This window comes from Notamacropus eugenii, chromosome 6 (assembly GCF_028372415.1).
Source record: "Notamacropus eugenii isolate mMacEug1 chromosome 6, mMacEug1.pri_v2, whole genome shotgun sequence".
NCBI lineage: Eukaryota > Metazoa > Chordata > Mammalia > Diprotodontia > Macropodidae > Notamacropus > Notamacropus eugenii.
This window is the reverse complement of record NC_092877.1, coordinates 185,168,336-185,176,523: the sequence shown is the minus strand read 5'-3', so window position 1 is coordinate 185,176,523 and position 8,188 is coordinate 185,168,336. Positions and strand designations below refer to the sequence as shown.

Sequence of the window (8,188 nt, the reverse complement as noted above, 5' to 3'; positions counted from 1 at the left end):
TCCATATTGATTACTAGATCTGGCCCTAGAATGTAAGGTATATCTGTACTTAGCTTTTAAATGCTGAAACCACACCATTTGTTTGTTTGTTTGTTTGTTCGTTTATTTATTTATTTATTTTAAGTTTTCAACATTCATTTCCACAAAATTTTGAGTTCCAAATTTTCTCCCCATCTCTCCCCTCCCACCACCCCAAAGCACTGATCATTCTAATTACCCTTACTATCTGTCCTCCTTTCTAACATCCCTCCCTTCCTTTTTCCCTGTCTTTTCTTTTGTCTTGTAGAGCAAGATAAATTTCTATAGCCCATTACATGTATTTCTTGTTTCCCAGTTGCATGCAAGAACAATACTCAACAGTTTTTCTTAAAACTTTGAGTTCCAACTTCTCCTCTTTCCTCCCTTCCCACTCATCCCTATTGGGAAGGCAAGCCATTCAATATTGACTAAATATGTGTAATTTTGCAAATGACTTTCATAATAGTCATGTTATGTAATACTAACTATATCTCCCTCCATCCTATTCTGCCCCCCATTTCTTCTATTTTCTCTTTTGACCTTGTCCTGTCCAAGAGTGTTCACTTCTAATTATTCCCTCCTCCCATTGCCCTCCCTTCCATCATCCCCCCCATCCTGCTTTTCCCCTTCTCCCTCACTTTCCTGTATTGTAAGATAGGTTTTCATACCAAAATGAATTCATTTTATTCCTTCCTTTAGTCAAATGTGATGAGAGTAGGCTTCATGTTTTCCCTCTCACCTCTCCCCTTTTTCCCTCCCTTGAAAAGTCTTTTTCTTGCCTTTTATGAGAGATAAATTGCCCCATTCCATTTGTCCCATACTCCTCCCAATATATTTCTGTCTCACTCACTAATGTAATTTTTTTAGATATGATCCCTTCCTCTTCAGCTCGCCCTGTGCGCTCTCTCTCTCTCTCTCTCTCTCTCTGTATATATATATATATATATATATATATACATACATATATATGTGTGTGTGTGTGTGTGTGTATGTGTGTGCGCGCGCATGTGTGTGTGTATATAATCCTACCAACTACTCAGATACTGAAAAAAGTTTCAACAGTTACAAATAGTTACAAATATTGCCTTTGCATTAAGGAACTTAAACAGTGCAACTTTAATAAGGCCTTTGTGATTTCTCTTTCCTGTTTACCTTTTCATGCTTCTCTTGATTCTTGTGTTTGAAAGTCTAATTTTCTTTTCACCCTTGGTCTTTTCATCAAGAATGCTTGAAGACCATTTTTTCCTCTGAAGTATTGTACTCACTTTAGCTGGGTAAGTGATTCTTGGTTTTAGTCCTAGTTCTTTTGACTTCTGAAATATCATATTACATGCCCTTCGATCCCTTAATGTAGAAGCTGCTAGATCTTGTGCTATCCTGATTGTATTTCCACAATACACAAATTGTTTCTTTCTAGTTGCTTGCAATATTTTCTCCTTGACTTGTAACCCTGAAATTTGGCTGCACTGTTCCTAGGAGGTTCTCTTTTTTGCTTTCTTTCAGGAGATGATTGGGGGATTCTTTCAATGATGATTTTTCCCCTCTGGTTCTAGAGTATCAGGGCTGTTTTCCTTGATAATTTCGTGACTTTCATGAAGTATGTAGTATGTAGTCACATACTTTTTAAATTGTCTCTCCTGGATCTATTTTCCAGGTCAGTTGTTTTTCCAATGAGATATTTCACATTATCTTCCATTTTTTCACTCTTTTAGTTTTGTTTTGTGATTTATTGGTTTCTCATAAAGTAATTAGCCTCCATTTGTTCCTTTCTAATTTTTAAAGAACTATTTTCTTCAGTGAGCTTTTGGACCTCCGTTTCCATTTGGCTTACTCTGCTTTTTAAAGCATTCTTCTCCTCATTGACTTTTTGAACCTTTTTTATCAATTGAGTTAGCTTATTTTTAAAGGTGTTATTCTCTTCAGCATTTTTCTGTTTCCTTTATCAAGCTGTTGACTTGCTTTCCATGATTTTATTGCATCTTTCTCATTTCTCTTCCCAGTTTTTCCTCCACTTCTATTACTTGATTTTCAAAATCCTTTTTGACCCCTTCCACGACCTGAGACCATTGAATATTTATTTTGGATGCTTGGGATATAGTAGCCTTGACTTTTATGTCTTTCCCTGATATTAAACATTGTTCTTCCTCATCTGAAAGGATGGGAGAAGATATCTGTTCACCAAGCAAGTAACCTTCTATAGTTTTATTTTTTCCCTTTTTTGGGCATTTTCCCAACCAGTGACTTGAGTTTGGGGTACTTTTTCAAGAGTTGGGTACACTCTGAGCATCTGTAAGATCTCAGTTCCTCCAAAGTGGCACAATCAAGCTGGTACACTGATCTAGAAGAAACCAGAACCTTTTGTGCCCAGAATCTGTGAGTACTAGTTTCCTCTCCACAACCACCTGGCCTCTAGTCCCACCAAGCCAGTTCTGGGGCCTGAGATTTAGGTAAGGGAATTTACATTCCCCCAGGGAATTTCAGCTGGGACAGGGTCACCATTCAGTGTGAGAGAAAGTCCAGCTGCTGAATTCCTCCAGGAGCATTGTGTGGGGGCAGGGCTGCCACACACTGCTGAGGTAAGGATCAGCTATTCAGTGCCCCCAGGGGTTTTATGATCCAACAATGGATGCGGGCTGCTGTGAGTGCTGCTCTGAGGGGTCTGATGTGGGAACTGCTGATGTGAGATGTGGCCTCTGCTGCTGCCACCTGAAGCTGGAGTTATGGGAAGAACCTGCTCCCTTTTTTGGCATCTTGAAAAACCCTCTCACTGACCTCTGGCTTCTGTGGGTTGAGGGATCTGCAAACCGCCGCTAGTGCTGCTAGAGATTCTGCCCCCAAGGCCTGCTAGTGTCCTCCCCACAGAGCCGTGCCCACGTGTCCAAAGCTGGGCTGGGCTCCACTCTCCGTCCAGAGTGACAGACCTTTCCCATTGGCCTTTCAGGTCACCCTTGGCTGTAAATGTCCTCCTCTCCGTTGTTCTGTGGCTTCTGCTGCTCTAGAATTTGTTGACAGTCTTTCTTTACAGGTATTTTACGGGATGTGGGGGAAGAGCTAGTGTATGTGCCTGTTTCTACTCCACCACCTTTCTCTGCCTCCCCTCTGAAACCACATTATAACTGGGTATTATCGGTATCCAATTGAAATTAAAATTATTTTGGTATAAGAAAAATAGCACTACACTCAGAAGATGTACGCTTAATTTCTGCCTGTGATATTTATTAATAATTGTGTGACATGAGCAAATTATTTTCTGCTTTGTGACTTTGTATTCTTTTTAATATGAAGTGAATTTTTTTTACTTCCATGAAAGGTTTTCTTTTTTGAAGAAAGCATTTTGTAAGCCTTAAACCATTATGCAAATGTTAGTAATCTATTACTGTATTTTGCAAGTGCCTTAGATTTGAGTATTTTGTTCCTTCCCCTCACTGAAGGAATCAGCCTTTAACATTTAGTATTTTATTCAGCTTTGTCCTCCATTTATCTATTTGCATTAGTATTTTTTTCCTCTTATCATCTGGCCAGCTTTTGCCAAGAGATTCTTCATTAAGATCACAGATTTAAACCAGGATGACAGGTTGAGAATGAAAAATTTAAAGACAGCAGGGAACTTCAAGGCCATCTAGTCCAACACCCTCATTTTTTGTCAGCTGGGGAAACTGAGACCCTGATGGAATAACTTTCTTGCCTACAGTAACATAGTTAGTTAGCAGCTACACTGTGCCATACCCAGCTAAAATAATTTTTAGGTTTAGGACTGGAAAGAAGTGTAATAATCACAGATAACAAAATGCAGTAAAAATATTTTAGTTAGAAAAAGCATAAGTATAAATTAGTGAAAAATAAGAATAATATTTAAAAGGATACAATTATTAGTTCCTAATTCATATGAAACACTACTCTATACTATCTTCTCATACATATTCACCATTACAACGGAATCTCTACATCAGGAACGTGTTTCTCTGGGAGTTTTATACTGTGCTGACCCTTCAGATAATGCAATTCCCATAAAGATGTCATTTTATACCTCATCAATTATTGAAATCCTAGTTGCTTGGATCAACCAAATCCTGAGAGCAATTTCCTTGACCCCTTAAGAGAAATTAGTGTGGTCTACCTGTGCTCCTCCTACGTTAGCAACAAGATTGTAAATGTGATACCTTTTATTTCCCTCCATTCTAGCAATGTAACTCTCCTAAGGCTGCCTTACTACATGGACTTCAACGTTATAAGGGTTCAAATACATAGGAGAAGAATAACCAAAATATGTTGTAGCAGCAAATATTTTATTTTTCGTTTTTTTCTTTCAGTCAGTTATGTGTTTATTACATCTACAAATCTTTAAAACACATCAGTAACTTAATTCGGCTTAAGCCATGGCTAAATATAACATGTACAGAAGACTACATTTTTATATTTCTCTTCTCTTAGCTAGAAAACTTTTCTTCTCTTTTAGCATTCTATTCTTTCCCTATCACACTCATGAGAAAAATATTTAAATACAATTTCAGAAAGGAATAAAATAACCATCCAAATAAGTGACCTGCCCTCATTAATTATCATTCTCTGCCCTACACCACTGTTCATTTGAAGACCTGAAATGAACATGGAGACTCTTCAGCCATCATCCATGGCAGAAGGCATCTGAGGCATCTATGTTCTCACTCTAGCAAGCGCCTTACTTCTCAGCCACATTTTTGATGAACTGGGAATAACTGGCATAGGTCTCAAGCTTATCACTAATGTCCACCCATTTCACTTTCCCAGCATCATTTCCTGCTTACACAGCCAGATTATCCATTTTTTCACCTGTTTAATCATGAGAGTTCACAGTTTCTATCTCCATCCATGTGTAATCATTATTTTCAAGATCATCCACATATCCCTTATAACCCATTAAATGTTCTTGGCTGAAGAGTTTGTGTAACTACATCTTTTGCTTCTTAGCACTGGATTTTGGTAGGGAGTTCATAACTTCTTCACGAAATTCTCATTTTAAGGTAGCACTGATTTTCTCTTCTGGATCCACAATTTCCCCTCCAGTCTTTCTTTTGGATTTCGCAAAATGTAAGATATTTCCCCCAGAAAGAGGGTGAATGATTTTATTTCCACTGGTGTCTCTTTTCCATCTAGTAATGATGGGAACTGCAGCATTGTTTCGGTCCCAACTTCTAAAAAGTCCCCAGACCAATTCATCCTGGCAAACCTTCTGGTTTTCTAGGTAATGTATTTTCAATCTCATAAAAACCATTCTGGCTCTTTCATTCAACATGTCCATTTTTTTCATTTAACTTCAGGAGAAAAATCCCTTATACTGTTCTGTGGATCTACCCACATGGATTCAGCCAAGACAGTGACTGCTGTATATTACACAGGATAATACACCTGCCGCTCAACAAGCCAGCCCACTTTCTCACTGGGTACTTGATAGTTTGACTTTTCAACCTCAATAAAGTGACATTGAAACCTTGTTGTGGGAATTTTCATCTGCACCATTTGAGGCTGATATAATGATTTCACTGTGATGGAACAAATGCGATGAAAATGAACTACTGTAAGATCACCCTCGTCTCGAGACCTACAGAGGAGCAGAACCGCAGCTACTGAGGGACCTACTGGTCATCCAGGACAGGCTCACACTGAGACACACAGCAGCTAAGTCCTGAGCCAGGCCGAGCTTTGTTGCAACGTCCAAGATCAGGGGAGAGAGGAGGGGAAATTGGCCTCCGCTGGAGAGATGAACTCGGGCAGTCAAGACCCTAGGTCTGGCTGTTCTACAAACCTGCCGGGGGCAGGCTCCTCATCTATCTCTGTCACAACTACTTGGCTTTAAAGCCGCAGAGACACCCAGGTGGCTCCTGTTCAATGGGAGTTCAATGGAAGCCCCAACCTCATGGCCAGGGAAGTGCCTAGGACCCCTGACCTCATGGCAGCCTCAGCACATATTGATTTTGAGGAAGATAGGGCTGAATCGCTTATTTGAAGAGATAAACTTCTTTGGTTCATGAAGCGGAAAATTGTATTGCAAAAGACCATCAGAAACCACTCATGCAAATCAATCTGTTTTATAATTTTGCATGACCGTTCCAGAAAAATAAGTCCCTGCTTTCACATAAATAATTGCTGACGTTCAAACAGCTGGAAAATGGCAGATGCAGAGTATGGATCATCTTTATTGCAATGCTGTTGATTGCCACAATTGAATCAAACTTATTTTGCATGATGTTGAAAGAAAAATAAAATATTTTGGTGTAGTGTAGAACTGGTGTATGACAAAATAAAACTCCAGAAGCATTACAAGGTTTAAACATTTCCAAGAAAAATGTAGCTGCCAAAAAAGCTAATGCAATTTTATTTCGTTACTCAAAGTTCTGAGATTTCATGGGTGATATTTGTGTTCTCTCCATCAATTCAGAATCATATACCTCTAAATCTTAAAAAAGTTTTTCATAAGTTTCTTTCTTTAAAAATAACTGTTATTGCTATTTCTGCTACTCTTATTATTAATACTGTGATTGGTTCCTGATAACCATCCTACACTGAGTTTAAGTAAACAGATCTTAGAAGAGATGGTCATGCAATTCCTTTCCGCCAAGATTACAAGACTGTAGAGCCTGTAAGAGGTAAAAGAGTATTTGCACAGGCTTCATGAACCCAGAATCATCTGCATGCTATGATCTGCTTTCAAGAGTAAGGCTAGAGTAGAAGAATGAACATTTGTAGAAGCACTGACAAGTAGAATATTTAGAACAAGATAGATGTTAGCATTCAATATCCCATACTGATCTCAGCCCTGTGCATAGTATGTTGGGTAGAATGTTCATAAACTGGGCTTTGGAAAAATTAAAAAAAAAAGGAGAGGAGAGGAAGGATCATGAATAAAAGGCTTGTCAAGAGGAACAGTTGAAATAGCTGCAATGCTTAGCCGAAAAATGAGAAGATTTAGAGAAAAAGTGTCTTTAACTTCTTTTGAGTATTTTATTTTTCTGTTATATGTAAAAACAATTTTTAACATTTGTTTTCAAAACTTTGGGTTCCAAATTCTCTCTTTTTCCCTCCCCCCCTTGAGAAGGCAAGCAATTTTGTATAGGTTATACATATGTAGTTATGGTGAACACTTCCATAACAGTCATGTTGTGTAAGGAAACAGACCAAAAAACATCCCAAGAAAATTAAATATTGTAAAAAAAAAAGTATGTTTCAATCTGTATTCAGACACCATCAGTTCTTTCTCCGTCATGCAGAGCGTTTTTCACCATAAATCCTTCAGAGCTGACTTGAGTTATAGTATTGCTGAGAATAACTAAGCCATTCACAGCTAATCTTACAATACTGCCGTTACTTTGCACACAGTACATTTCTCTTTGCATCAAGTCATGCAAATATTTCCAGGTATTTCTGACACCATTCTGCTCTTCATTTCTTATAGTACAATAGTATTCTATCATATACACATACCAAAGTTGTTCACTACCAAACTGATGGACTTCATCTCAACTTCTAATTCTTTACCCCTAGAAGAGAGTTACTATAAATATTTTTCCCTCCTAATGGATCTTTTTGCACTCTGTTTTTTATAATCTCTTTTGTTTTATAGACCTAGAAGTGGTATTGCTAGGTCAAAAGATATACATGGTTTTATAGTTCTTTGGACATAATTCCAAATTGTTCTACAGAATGTCTGAATCAGTTCACAACTCCACCAATAGTGAATTCACGTCTCATTTTTCCTACAACCACTCAAACACTCATCATTTACCTCATCTGTCCTACTAGCCAATCTAGTAAGAATGAGGTATTACCTCAGAATTGTTTTCATTTGCATTTCTACAATCAACAGTGAGTTAGAGTATTTTTATATGGCTATGTATAGCTATGATTACTTCATATGAAGACTGATTATATCTTTTAACAATTTATCAACTTGAGTATGACACATTTTTATAAATTTGATTCAGTTCCTACATTTTTGAAAAGTGAGGCCTTTAACAGAGAAACTTACTTAAATTTTTTTTCACAATTACTATAGTTAACTGTATTTCATTCCATCCTATAGCCCCCACTCCCATTTATGCGATTTTTCTGTCCTTTCCCACTCTCCCTTCTCGAAGAATGTTTTGTTTCTGAGTACTCCCACATACAGTCCTTTCTATCACCGCCCTCATTCTTA

The 8,188-nt window shown here is 37.9% G+C and overlaps 1 pseudogene; it reads right to left on the bottom strand.

The window, feature by feature from the left end:
• Nucleotides 1–4,696: 4,696 nt before the first annotated feature.
• Nucleotides 4,697–5,355, bottom strand: LOC140512216 (ADP-ribose pyrophosphatase, mitochondrial pseudogene; annotated as a pseudogene).
• Nucleotides 5,356–8,188: the final 2,833 nt, after the last annotated feature.